Source organism: Sinohyriopsis cumingii, unplaced genomic scaffold (assembly GCF_028554795.1).
Source record: "Sinohyriopsis cumingii isolate HCF-2022 unplaced genomic scaffold, ASM2855479v2 utg000198l, whole genome shotgun sequence".
NCBI lineage: Eukaryota > Metazoa > Mollusca > Bivalvia > Unionida > Unionidae > Sinohyriopsis > Sinohyriopsis cumingii.
Genome location: NW_028315875.1, coordinates 2,980,190 through 2,995,268, shown reverse-complemented (window position 1 = coordinate 2,995,268; position 15,079 = coordinate 2,980,190).

Sequence of the window (15,079 nt, the reverse complement as noted above, 5' to 3'; positions counted from 1 at the left end):
AGATCGTTTTTCTTGGATGAATTCCTTCGCGTATTGATATCCAAATAACCGTTCAGCGACAGTCCGATTGAATCGTTCAACAATTGCCTGATCACGATGTAGCGCAGTATGACCTCGTCGTATCGCGACGCTATGATGTTTCAGCGTTGATAAAACAGCGCCGCGAAATTCATTGCCAGGATCAACTTGTAATAGATTTGGCCAGCGCAGAGGGCCTCTTCGATAAATTCTTTCAAACGCAGCGGCTACTTCAGTTGCCGACTTTGTTTTTAACGGCTCCGCTTGTTTGTATCGACTCGCAACATCAACTACGGTTAGTGCGTATTTGTAACCGTTGTCATGCGGCAAAAATAGTATATCAGCCTGATGAACTTCATTAGGTACGCTGACATCAAAGCGCGAGAAGTTGATTTGTTTAGGCGGTGGTAGATAGATTTGCCATATAGCCTGTTTGGATAACCAATTAGCCGCAGTGGTCTTTGTTACCTTTGCAGCGCTTGCAAGTTTACCAATTGCGGCCTTCCCCTTCCAGTATCCTCTCGGAGAATAATAGATGGATTCCATGTTGTTATTATAAACGCTAGCGTTTTCAATTACCAGCGCGAGAAGCTCCGCTTCCAATCATTAATTTACCTTTCATAGCCGATTTTACCAACCATGAAGCCAATTTTTCTTTGACGGATTTATCAGGAATAGCATTTAACGCGTGAATTAATTTTACGTCCGCGATATGACGCTGTTGCAGATCGCTACTTTTGTAAGCAACATCATGAGCATGACACGCCTTATCGATAGCGTTTATTGGATACTCACCGGGTTTGGGCTGATTTTGATCATCGAGTCTGATATCTAATCGCGTTCCGGGGCCACAGTAGCTATATCCTGGGAGGTGTTTTTCTCCTGGATACTTTGCCCACGGTGTTCCGGGGAGTTTTGATAACCTGGCTGCAATATCACCTCCTCGCTTTTTTTTAAAACATCCCCGGGTTTAATAGAAATAAATCTAAATTTCTTTGTACCGCATTGTGCACACTTACCAGTAAGGGCCGATCTGTTATTTCTTGTTGTAGCGGTTGTCATATCATTTGTGCCAGTACGTACTCTACACTTCACACAATATAGATCCATAATTTATGTATAGAGATATGAATATAATTGATTTTTCGGCGACTAAAACAAGAGAACCAGTTAAGCATGTTGCAGCGTTACCAAACTCGATCCGGATGATTATCATCGGACCATCTGGATCCGGCAAGACGCAATTGTTACTCAATTTAATAATGAGATGGATGAAGTGGGATAAGTTGTATTTGGTTGCTCCTAGCGTAGATGATCAACGATGCTACGAGGTGTTGAAAGATTTCAACGAGAATGCATCAGCGATCGCTAAAAAAAATGTCATCGAGTTTATTACAGATATCAATGATGCACCAGGTATTGATGATATTGATGGCGACGTTAACAATCTAGTCGTGTACGATGATGTTATGTTAGACAATCAAAAAAACCCAGCTAGGATATTTTCCAGAGGCAGGCATAAAAACACTGACGTGATATATGTCACTCAACGATACACTCAGATTCCAAAAGTAATCAGAGATAACTGTAATATTCTTGCTGTATTCAACGGCGTTGATACACACACGCTACGAAATATTTGGCAGACATGGTGCGGCGGTGACATGGACTTTAATGGTTTTCGAAACTTTTTTAGTCATGCTCAGTCGACCCCACATGGATTCGTAACGATAAATTTACATGATCCTCGGACACGATATCGTATCGGACTTGACCAAATATTCGGTTAAATTGTAAATAATTTTCATTGTAAATAGCCGCTTAGCAGCAGGGGGGGCGATGACATCGACGCGGTCGTCGATGTGTTTACCGGACGCTGACGACGCTGGGGATCGGCGCGCAGAAGGTGTTAATTAAACCAAATGACGTCACCATCGTGTAGGATGGACCGACGTCGTTTTTTTTTTACCAGCGCTAATTACACCGGATCCGTTGAGTGCAGAAAGTAATAATTAAGCAAAATAACGATTGGACAAAATGTCCGATTCGCCCCCCCTGCTGCTGTCCAAACCCCGGACTACCTGCACAATTTCTTTGCAGTGAACCCAAAAGGATACCAAGGATATATTGTACGCCCAAAAGGAAGACAACCAGTACTGCTATTTGGAGAAATGAATATCTCGTGGGGGGGGGGAGTAAGAGTCAAGGAACCGACACCAATCTTGAGTAAAATAATAAAGCAAACTGGAGAACTACACATGTCTGATATACTGATGGAGATACCCGTGGAAGCTACAGTAGACAAAATTGAGGCAAAATTGAAAATAAAAGCAATTTCATCAAGATTAGCAACAATCCCTCTGACATCAATATACAATGGGACTATAATATTGGAGAATGAAAAAAATTAAACTAGCAGAAGTTAAAAGAGCATTCTTTCTACACTGATTTTTGGCCAAATCGTGGTACAAAGGGTGTATATACCACAGGAAATGCAGTAGACATCAACAGATTGGGCACACAACGCACAAATGTCCAAATATCCAAGAGACGTTAACATAAAACAATGCACACAATATACCGAGAGGGAGACAACAACAACAATAAACAGTGAACAGGCAACCAGAGGAAAAATAGCAAAAGCCCAAACAACAGCAAGATAAGCAAACACAAAGGCAAAAAATTCCAACAAGAAGAAGAAGAAGAATAACAGCAACAGCAAAAAGAACCAATACAGGGACAAACGAAAGAAAAACCTCAACAAGAGCAAATAAACAAGAAACAAGAAGTACTACAAATACCACTAATAACAACCGGAATAACAGAACAAACAACTAAAACCATCAACATCAATCCAAGCAGGGAAAAATCAGGAACAAACACAACCAGTGAATCCACCAGCTAAAACAAGAACAACAGAACTAACAAAAACGGAGAACAGAGAAGTAACAAGTAATCCTAGGCAAACGAAAATACAAGAGAGAACTTCAAAGGCGAACAAAATACAGAAAAACAGATACCCAAATCTTGAACAACAACAAAAGCTAATACAGAAACATTAGACTGAAATAGAGAAAGGGACAGAATCAGGAGAAGAGAAAACAGAAGACGGCAGAAAGAAGTAATGAGGATGGCAGAAGAATAATTTCTAGAAAATGATGAATGTTTAGATTAATAATAATAATAATAATATATATATATATATATATATATATATATATATATATATATATATATATATATATATATATAACTTAAAATTTAACAAAAATCGTACAATATACCAACACATACAATATAGCAAACACAAGTAGGGCCTCCCTAACTGGTATGAAAAGATCAACAGGAGAGAGACCACCCACCACCCTCCCAAAAATAAAAAAAAAGCAGCGCATAAACTTTTTGCAAAGTTGGCCCTTAAGAATCAGTAAGATTACTTAGATGGTAATGGATGAAAAGTGGAGTGTCTTCTTTACAGTGGTGTACGTTATGAGTGACTGAATGAGCAGATATCGGAAAATTAGATTGCACTCATCGAGGGGTCAGATTGTGACCGGCGCGAGTTAGTTACCTTGTGCTAATTGGCGAGTGTACACATTAGTGCCTGTGACCTCAGCTGAAAAGGACTATTAACACGCCGCTGTTTACTTCGTCTAAAAAGACTATTCACGCGATCGCTAGTTATAACTCCGTTTTGATCAACATAATAATCCGCATAATTCTGGGTAAAGAGAAAATGGAAACAACAATGTCCTCACAGTCCACTCGATATTGATGAAATGCGTTGTATTATGTTTCATGGAAGCACGAATTATCAAAATGACTGCTTGATGATCCCTTCTTAATGACACCATGTTTGCCCCTCTTTAAAACCTTTTATGCAGTTTAAACATTCTTCACAATTAAAAATGTCCTAACTGTAATGATATGTTATCTTGTAAAAAGCATGGAGACTGATTAGTCCTACACGTTGGACCTCGACACTGATAGACACCCAAAACAAAAATGTTAGTGTCGAGGTCTTCATATAGGACAAGGAGATTATTATATTTTATTAACAACATGAATGATGGGACCCCGAGTGGTAAAATGGTCTAAAGCACTCACCGTTACGGATCACTGTCATCTCACCACTGTCTGCGTGGGTTCAAGTCTCGGGTTTGGCCAGTGTGGGTATGTGGGTATGTGAGAAAGTCTGCTGGTAGCTTCTCGTGGGTCGGCGGTTCTTTCCGGGGGTTTCCCGGGTTCTTCCTCCACCATTAATACTGGCCGTCATGTATAGCCTATCGTGTGCTGAAAAATGGCGTTAAACCCTAGAACAACAACAGCAACAACAACAACAATAGAATGTATGATTGGAATAATTGCAATATTATGTGTTTAGGATCGAATAAACAGTAACACAAGAAAGGGTGAAAACAACTAGCTTTGAAAAATTTAACAAAGTATTTATTTCCCTGGAAAAATACTGTAAAAATGAAAGAAAAAAATTACTTAGGGTTTTAAGAATCAAACCCAAAAATAATCCAAGAATAATCCATGAATAAAATTTTAGAGGTCCTACTACTGAAATGTTCAAATGAAATCAAGTTCGAGTCCCGATGAAGAATCCAACATGGAAGGCAATGACGTATGCTGTATCCTGTATTATGTTGTCTACAGTTCCTTGTAGAAACTTGTAGTAATCCGGTGTTTGAAATCCGAATAACATTTTTAAGAAATTTCTTTGTTCAAGAATTCTCTGTGAGCACTCAAATTATTTCCAGAAAAACGAGTTAATCCTTTTGAATCCAAATAATTTGAATAAACATTAAAATGTAATTCCAAAAATGACACAACAAAAGAAATACATTTAAGTCACAGTGTTTAGAAGCCCAATTCCGATTATTTCTTTCAAATGTTATTTAAAACTCGAATTTTACGCAAAACAGATGCCCAGATAAGGTTCACGTGATCATGTTTACATCTTAAAAAAATCACTTATCCCCTGTAAGTAGTTGATAAGAACCGATTGTTTTACTCCGTGAATAAAATTTGTTTATTTCAATAAAAACTATTTACAAGTCGACAGTCACGTTTGCAACACAGCCTCAATCTGAACCTTATTATTCCCACAATAAAAACAAATTAAAAAACTAGTTGACGTGACTGTTACTAATTTTGAATTGAAGTCGGTAACCAGGTCAGCCTTATATATTTACTAAAATGAACAGTCAAAGTCAAACTATTTTCTGGACAAAGTATGAGTTGCAAGTCAACAGAACTACATTATTTTGACATATAATGAAACTTAAAAAAAATTAAAGCTTACAGCCAATTAAATCAGAAATAAATTAAATCAAATCTTTATAACACTTCCCCAATAAAGCAAAAGAAAGATTTATATGATAAAACTTTCTTTTTTTTTACCACAGATTAATTATAAATGAGGTTAAAAAGAACTCCTATAAATTACACACAGTGTTCATGAAATAATACATTGTTATACACGGGAAAATGAATCTGCTATTAAATTATAGTTTCCCTTGATGTGCTTGATGTCAAGATTATATTCCTGTAACAACAAACTCCACCTTAGTGTTTGATTTTTATTTTTCATCTTGCCGATGAAAGTAAAGGATGTTGTGGTAACTAAGCACAATAATCGAAGTAGGAGCTGAACTAAGGTAAACTTCAAAGTGTTGTAATGTCAATATCAAAGCCAAACATTCCTTTTCGATTGTTGAATAATTTCTTTGGTGCTTATTTAATTTCTTAGAAAAATAGCACACTGGATGATCAATACCATTTTCATCTTCTTGAATCAAAACTGCTCCGACTCCAACATCACTTGCATCAACAGACTATTTAAATAATTGAATGAAATTTGGAGCTGTAAGAACTGGCTCACTTTTAAGTATGGCTTTTAACTTGTCAAAAGTCTCCTGGCATCTTTCAGTCCAAATGAACTTGTTTTTCTTACTCAATAAATTTGTCGGGTTCAGCAGTTATAGAAAAATTGGAACAACATTTTCCATAGTATTCAGCAGTACCTAAACATCGCATCAGTTGCTTTTTATTAACAGGGACGGGAAATTCAGAGATAGCATTGACCTTAAAATATATAGGCATAACTTGTCCATGTCCCACAGTATGTCCTAGAAACGTTACACTAGCACGACAGAGCTAACTTTTAGATCAATGTCAAACATGCGTCAGTGAGTCTGTCAAAGAATTTCCGGATTATTATTAAATGTTCTTTCCAGGTGTCATTGTAGATGATGACATCATCGATGTAAGTATCACAATTGTCTAGACTATAGGTAATCATATTCATGAGACGTTGAAATGTACTTGGCGATCATTTCATCCCAAACGGCATTACTTTATATTGGTAAAGTCCATCTGGATTCATCAATGCCAACATTTCCTTTTCTCTTTCCGTTCGTAGAATTTGCCAAAATCCTTTCAGATGGTCAAATTTGGTAGCGTACTTGGTATTCCCGATTTTATCAATACTGACGTCGATTCTTGGTAATGGGAATGAATCTGTTTTTGTCACACTATTCACCTTCATATAATACGTACACATACGGAAAGTCGTTTCTGGTTTTGAAATAAGTTTGCATGGTGAACTCTAGTCACTTTTACTGGGCTATGTAAAACCATTCTAGAGCAAATACTGAATTTCTTTTTTCAAGTGTTCCTGTTTGAGAGGGCTCATGCTGTACTGGTGTTGTTTGACGTGTTTAGAATTTACAATTTTAACGTCATGATAAACGTGTTCTTGTAAGAACAACTGGAGAAAAGTGATCACATTCAAATAATAACTATTTAAGTTCATTTCTTCCTTGCTCTTTGCAAATGTGAAATTTTCTGTTCCAGATCTTTCATGATTGCTGAATTCCGAAGATTTGTCACACCAATATCAGTAGAATCCGATGATATTCCTTCATATAAATCTTCAATGAGGGGGACATAACCAACTAAGTTAATTGCATGTTATTCCTGGCTATCTCTTTCAATATATTCGTACTCCTATAACTTATTTAGACCCCAGGTGTACTAGTATCATAATTTAACTCATTCATTTTCTTCTTAATTTTGTAAGGGCCGTACTATCTAATCTGAAAAAACTTTAAAGAATGAGCAAGAGAGACAGAACTCCATTATCACCAAACTCAAAAGTTCTCTCCATTAAAGCTCTGTACTAGTGTAATTTCCTCTTTTGACTTGAATTGCTGAATGCCAAATTCAAGCATAATACGCTGGAATGTTCCAGACCTCAAATTTGACCCTTGATCCGATTGGATAGATTTGGAAGGGCCAACTTGATTCAAAGACTTTATCAAAGCTTTTAATATTATTTTAGATTTAATATTCCTAAAAGGAATTGCCTCTGGAAACCTTGCTGACGCAACATAATGGTCAACAGGTATTAGTTACCTGACTTGGTCTTAAGTAAGGGACCAACACAATCTACCATAATTCTACTAAATGGTTTTCAAAGTCAGGAATAGGTTGTAGATGAGCCTTAGGTATCTTCTGATTGGATTTAACTACCATTTGACAGGTATGACACGATCTACAGTATTTACCAACATCACCTTGGAATTTTGGCCAATAGAAGTAGAAGAGAGTCAAAATCTTGAGATAAGTCTTATTATTCCCTAAATGACCAGTCCAAGGAGTTTCATGGGCCAGACTAAGTATTTCCTGTCTGAAAGGTTTTGAAACTACAATTTACTAGTTCACCGATCACTCATCATCAGTAGGTACCTCGGGAGGTCTCCATTTTCTCATAAGAATTCAGGTTTTAATGAAATAGACAGGAACTTTAGTAGCTTCAGTTTCACTAATGACCCTTTGAAACAAACAGGAGATCTCATGATCTTTTTCCTGTTCGACGACAAGTGATTGTCGTTTATCCCCATGATTAGAATAAAGAAAATGAGTCGTTAAAAGATGATCACTGTGATCAATACCTTCTGATTGATCCAAGCAAGGAGTGAAAGTGACCTCATCAAAAGCCTGACCAATACATGTGTCAGCTTAAGAAATACTTCCCTTATCAACATATTCTCAAGGGCTTTCTTTGTCACATCTCTGGTAACTACATAAGCTGAAAATAAATCAAGGGATTCTTTTTCAATTGGATCAAATGTATTATCCAATGAAGGCTTGTCAGGTACAAGTTGATTAAGCACAGCCTTGTTTCCAGCTAGGTCGTTGCCTAGTAATAAATGATTGCCCTCAACGGGTAAAACATGCACTGTGCCGACTGCAACGGGTCCTAACACCAAGTCTGATGACAAATCTACACAATGGAGAGGGATATTAACAAAGCCGCACTCTACTCCCTGAATAAGAACATTCTTACAGTGACAGTCCTTTGGAAACGAAGGATCTATGTGGAGAGACAAGGCTGTCTGGAGAGAGTCTTAATCTATGGTCCAGAGGTCAGACGAAGTTTGAGGAAGAGAAGATCTCTGCGATGCCCTCTAAGTTAAATGAATGGTGTTAACAAAAAATACACCCAAAAGACCATTTTCAGGGCTAACCCGTTGCCTCAAACATATAACTATTCTCTCTTGCATAAAATATTTTTAGTCTTTTTCTGGGTGATAGATTTATGTTAGTAGTGAAAGGGGTGAGATTAGCGACAATGGGAATTAGCATTAAAAACACCCCCTGGGTAAGATTAGCGACAATGGAAATTTAACATTAGCTACCCTGGGTAAGATTAGCGACAATGGAAATTTAACATGGGCAAAAAACCCTGGGTAAGATTAGCAACAATGGAATTTAACATTGGAGAAAGGAAAAAAAAAAGGAAATATCCATTTTAGCGACAAAGGCATTCGAACAATGGAAAAAAAATATCGATTCTAGGGACAAAGGCAGTTGAACATGGGGAATAGAGTTTGGGTCTGTCTAGGGACAAGGGGAATTGAACATGGGAATAGAGTTTGGGTTTGTCTAGGGACAAAGGGGAATTGAACATGTTAGAAAAGAAAAACTACTTTAGGGACAAGGGGAATTGAACATGGGATTTTTAAAAAAAAGATTAAAAAAAGGGGTAGGCAATCGAAAGGCTATCTCTTTTCGAGAAATGTGGGTGGCCCTGAAAAGGGCCTTTGGGTTTCTTCTTCTTCTTCTTCTAACTTCTCCACTTCTTCCACCAAGTCCTCACTTTTTCCATTATTCCTTTCTTCTTCTTTTTCTCCTCTGGCATCCAGTCTGGATGGCCCAAGGCTCTAAACTTTTCCTGGACTTTGATCCAATTCTGATTTAGCCTTTCAAAATCAGCCTGTTTCTTTTTGTTTTCCTGATCTTTTCTTTCTTTATTCCATCTCTCTTTAATCTTCTTTACCTCTACCTCCATCACTTTTCTCATCAACTCCTCTCCTTTCCTCAGTCTTTCCTGACCTCTCTCCACAAAAGAGCACTCTGTCCCATGTGACATATTTTCAAGAAAGCACCTGACTTTGCTTGCATTGTCAAGTGCTTCCTTTAGGCTTCCCACTCTGACATAGGTGGGATTTATCATACCTCTCAATCTCTTTTCCTCCTTTTCTATCATTTCTGCTATCACTTCTTTTGCTACGTTTAGGCATTTAGCGTAGTCCAGATACTCTGCTATCTTCCATTCTTTTTCTAGTCTCTCCACTACATAGATACCATCCATTATCGAATTGTATATATGTACCAAATTGTTGAACAACCCACTTGCAACCACCATCTTCGTTTTTATTATTCCGTAGAATGGTTCGAACATCAAACCTTGTGGGTTCTTATAGTTAAAGTACGGACGTCAAGGAAAACATCCCCTAAAAACATAAAATTGATCTAACCTAGATCATGACCAAACAACGCACGGACGTGAAGGAAAACATCCCCCTACTTTTCTCAATTCATATAATATACTATCCACATAAGTGAAGCAACAATAAACTAACCCCAAATCTACTATTTACACACGCAAATCATTAAAGCAAAATCCATAATCTACTATCCACACAATCGTACGTGAGCGGTTACAAAACCCAAACTATACTCTCCACATACGCTAAGAAACAATAAACAAAATCCCTAATCTACTATCCACACAATTGTACGTGAGCGGTTACAAAACCCAAACTTTACTCTCCACATACGCTAAGAAACAATAAACAAACCCATAATCTACTATTCACACAAACTTACGGGAGCGGTTACAAACACAAACACACAAACACATACACTCGCACTATGAAAAAGGAGTCAGTGTTTATATTCACACTACTCTACCTACACACATTGGCAAATTGATGGTTATTTCTTTTCTAGAGTATCTTGTTCTCCAGTTGCTTTTTACTTTTTTTGGGGAGAGAGCAGAGGGAGGATAAATAGCTTCAGAATCCCAATTTTCTGTCTCTGGGATTCTGAAATGTCTTCTCTCCTTTTCCTCCTCTTCTTTGTTTCTTCTCTTCTCCTCCACTTCTTTGTATCTTCTCTCCGCCTCTTCTTTGTATCTTCTCTCCTCCTCTTCTTTGTTTCTTCTCTCCTCCTCTTTCATCCTTCCCTCTTCCACAATGGCTTCCGCGGCCAGTTCGTTCAACAGGCGCCTGGCATAATCCAGATGCACATGAAGTTCCAACAGTTTCGCTAGTCTGGTGTTCATTCTGGTGTTGATCAATCAACAAGGGTAGCTGGACTGCCGAACGAGTTTCAATTTATACTAAAAGTGCGGACGTGAAGGAAAACATCCCCCTAAAAACATAAAATTGATCTTACCTAGATCATGACCAAACAACGCGCGGACCTAAAAGAAACACTCACTCACTTTTTTATACTACCCATTCCTATTCTAAAATTTTTTTTCATTAATCACTTCAATATACTATTCACATACGCAAAGCAATCCAATCAACCCCCCACCCCCCAAATCTACTCTCCCCACACCTCAAACAGCAAAAAAAAAAAACATGATCTTAATCTACTATCCACACCAACGTACGTGAGATGTTACAAACACAAACACACAAACACATACACTCGCACTATTAGAAAAAGAGTTAGTGTTTATATTCACACTACTCTACCTACACACATTGGCAAATTGATGGTTATTTCTTTTCTAGAGTATTGGGTAGCCCTGAAAAGGGCTGTTTTTGGGGGGTTTTTTGTTTGCTATGGCAATCTTTTAGTTTCTAAGAATGCGATGTCCTCTGAGGATAGACTTTCTGGCGATAGTTCTGCTTCTTCGGAAAGAGAAGAACTCTTTGGTGTCGATACGACAATCGACAAAGCCTCTGTCAGGTTCAGGTTGCTGCTGCTGCTGCTGTTGCTGTTGTTGTTGCTGTTGCTGCTACTGTCTCTGAAGTCTGTACTTCTCTGTCCATTCTTCTTTCTCCCTGTTCACTTCTTCTCTGAAGAGCTCTTCTATCAGGTCTTCAGTAACTTTTAACATTCTCACATTCTCTATCTCTTCTGGCTTCGGTATCAGACTGTGTCTGACCCTATGCAAATTCACATAGGCTTCGTTTAGCTTAGCTAGTTTGGAGCACATTTTCGTAGGAGGATGAGTCGACAATGGATGGTTAGACTGGAAACAACCCGGTTCTTAAAGTCAAAGCGCGGACGTGAAGGAAAACATCCCTCTACGGTTTTCGAGCCGCAACGTTCAATGAGTGTCATGAGAGGGATAGTAAGAAGTCAAAGAGCATAAATCAACATTCTTTTAGCCAAACAAACCACAAAGGCATTTTTTTCAAAACATAACATTTTTTATTCAAAATCACTTAACATTAACCAACAACTCTAACATTTTTTAACAATAATCCAACAATATAACATCAAACATTTTTTTGAAATGACAAACATTTTTTTTCAATTTACACTCTACTTTAAACAGGGTTGGCAAAGTTGTGAATGAAATTGTGATTTCCACTGTTGCAAGTCATTGAGTCATGGATGGACACTACGTTTCCTAGCTGAAGACAACAAAATAAGCATACTAGTCACAAAATCAACGATTTACTTTCTCATCGTTTCTAGAAAAATCACGATCAAAATAAGTCACTAAATGTTCTTTTGCTGATAATAAGTGATCAATTTCGATCTCGACTTTCTCTTTGAATTTGTCAAAGAGGGCTTTGATGTAATGGATGTCTCGAGTCGTTAATGGAGGACAGAAATGTTCACGCAAGTCTTTATACCACCAACGTAACGCGTCTTTTTTAAACAGACTCCAAGCTTCGTCCAGATATTCGTTGAATTTTTCTTCTTGACTGATGTTTTGACATTCATAGTAATCATGCTTCATCCATATCGTAATTGTGTCTGCCAGGTATGTAGCACAGTAGGAGACCAATTGCTGTTCTTGTTCTGGACATCTCGACTTGATCACGATGTCCTTTTCGTCTTTGTGTTGGGATTCTCCTTCCACGGTCTCCTCACATTCCATCTTCAAAGCTTCTCCACTAGGTAAAGAGGGAGAACAGTCTTCCATGGCTTCTAATAATCTAGAATGACTACTCTCAAACTGTTGATTTCTATCGTATTATCGAATTCTGCATACAGGATGACGTTCACTGTCTTGTCCAGTGGTTCTGCAAACTGAAGTTCCACACGAATCTGGCCGGATTTTATAGGGTGGAAATGTCCCTCGTCGCTGCCCTGGTCTGGAGTGAAATCGAAAGCCCACAAAGCATAGCCTCCTGCGTAATCTTCGTACGTAATGCCGTGACTGGTGTTGGTTCCTAACTGTCCGGTGGCTTCGTACAAGGACAAGTACGATCTCAAGTAATTCATTTTATTGGGAGAAAAGTTAGGTTCGAAAGGTCGGGTACACAAGGTCTTGCCATCGCGACTGACTTCGATTTTCTTCACGTTGAAGTGTTGAAAGTTGAAATGATTTTGATGGAAGGCTCCGTTGAAGGCTGAATTCAGGACCATACCAAGGATTAAACGCTTGGGTAACTGTCCTTGAAACAGATGATCTTCGATCATGGAATGATGGCTAGCAGGAATGGTGAACGTTTTCACTTCCACGCGTCGTATGGGATACTTGGCGGTCGTTCTGCTCAACGTTTGACTGATGTCATTTCCCACTTTGGGTAACACTTCCACGCGTCGTACGTAGAGTTGACGTCCTCGATTTGGCTTTTAGGATTGCCAGCAGCAGTATCAGCCAACAAATGGAAAGCGGTACCAATGCGATTCAGTCTCAAGCGAACATTTACCCCGTTCAGCAAATATTTCTCTTGCAACCACATGTCCAAATGCAAACGATCCATCAGTTCTAAACTCTTCTTATTTAAGATTTTGCTTCGTCTTTCCTCAAAGCCGTCATTGTCTTTATCTATTTCGTCAAACTTGCCCGCTTCGTCAGGTTCCCATAGCACACAAGCATTGAGATGAGTGTTCTTGGCATCTATTCCGTACGTCAAGAGATTTTCCAGGTAGGCACGGTAAGGGTAAGTATCCATGCTACTGCTAACCAGTTTGTTATTCAAGTACAAGTCCACTGAGCTGAACAAGGAATGCATGAAATTGTTGACGGGAGCTATATTCTCAGTGTCTTCTACTGCACCATCATCCTTATCTAGAACTTTGATTTTCAAGTACAAGTAACTGCTATTCAGATCGAAGTAATCTTCGGGCTGTCCTTTGATTTCAAACTCGATGGGCGCGGAATCGGTCAGTGAGGAGACGGGATGAAATTCCACCCATTGGGATTCTTGCATGGTCATCATGGTGGGCGGCATGGCAAACAGTTCCAGTTCCGACTTGGAACAGGCGCATGACTCTCGGTGCATCATTTTTTTGTTGCTGTGTCTCAATAATCGAAAACGTCTAAGTCTCGAACGGTTCTTCTTTTCTTGGCCTTTCTAGTTTTAGAAGTGTGAAGTCTGGTGAAAGGGTGTTTTCTTCGTCGTCTCTTTCTGCCTTGTCCTTGCTGAATGCTTGACTCGGTAGCGTGCAGGGCATTTATAGGTGTGTCTCGTTGGCCCAAAAGGTCTTTACCCGTTTGCAGGAAGACATTTTTGCCTGCCCTCATGAAAGCTTCTTTAGGGTTTTGTTTGTCGATGATGACATTTTGGAGAAATTCTTTGCCTTGCGTCAGTGCCGCATCTTTCAAGGCGTGCAATCCGCGTGTCACCATCGGTTTCAACACCGGAGCCACCGAACGAAAGGCCGATTTTAACATATCTCCTAAACCGTGTCCTCGCTGTCGAGCAACCCCTCGGTACACTGGATACATGACTTACGAATCGTGAGAGAACCGTTTTCGAAAATGGAGTTTTACCGTGACTTTTCCTTTGGTGAATGGAATATTTTGTCCCAAATCTCCTTTTATAGCAATGTTGACCGTGTCCAAATACGACATGCTGACAGGTAAATAGTGAGGATGAACAAATTCGCGGTGGACGTGATAAGTGTTTCCACCTTCCTCGTCAGTGGCCGTGGCAGAATTTACTTTGAAAGGAATGACACGCAGTAACGGCACGGAGGTGTGTCCCACCACGTTGTACTCCACCACATCGGAGTACACGAAGATCAAATTCAGTCCCTGGTTCAGTTCTACCGGGAAACGAAAATACCTCGCAAAATGCCCGTTGTTGTCAATGTCTGCTATGTGAATCTTTTTGTTCTGCTTATCCGTGACCATATTGAGGTCTCCACCCAAAATGTCATACAATTCAGGGCAAAATTTAATACGTATACTTTTTTCCTCACTTTCAAATCTGATGAGTAGACGGTGAGACAGTTTGTGGTACTCCATGGTGACACGTTTATTTAGTTTGCTCAGAACTTTGTCAAATGCTGCATAGAATTTGTCAGCGATGGCCTCCACCAGATGTTGACCACTAAAATAATGGCCTGAGTTAATTTTAAAGTGATAAACGTAAAAAGGAGGAGAAGTGTCACTGTTGAGTATTGGGGTCCTTACGAAGTGATTTATGTTGAGAAGTGGTCGTCATGGTTTGCTGCACTGTTGGGTCCAGAATTTCGACGTCAAAAGTGTTTTGAATTTCAGTGATGTTTTTGATTTGTGTTGGGTGAATCATTTCTACCAAAGCCACTTCCCAATGGG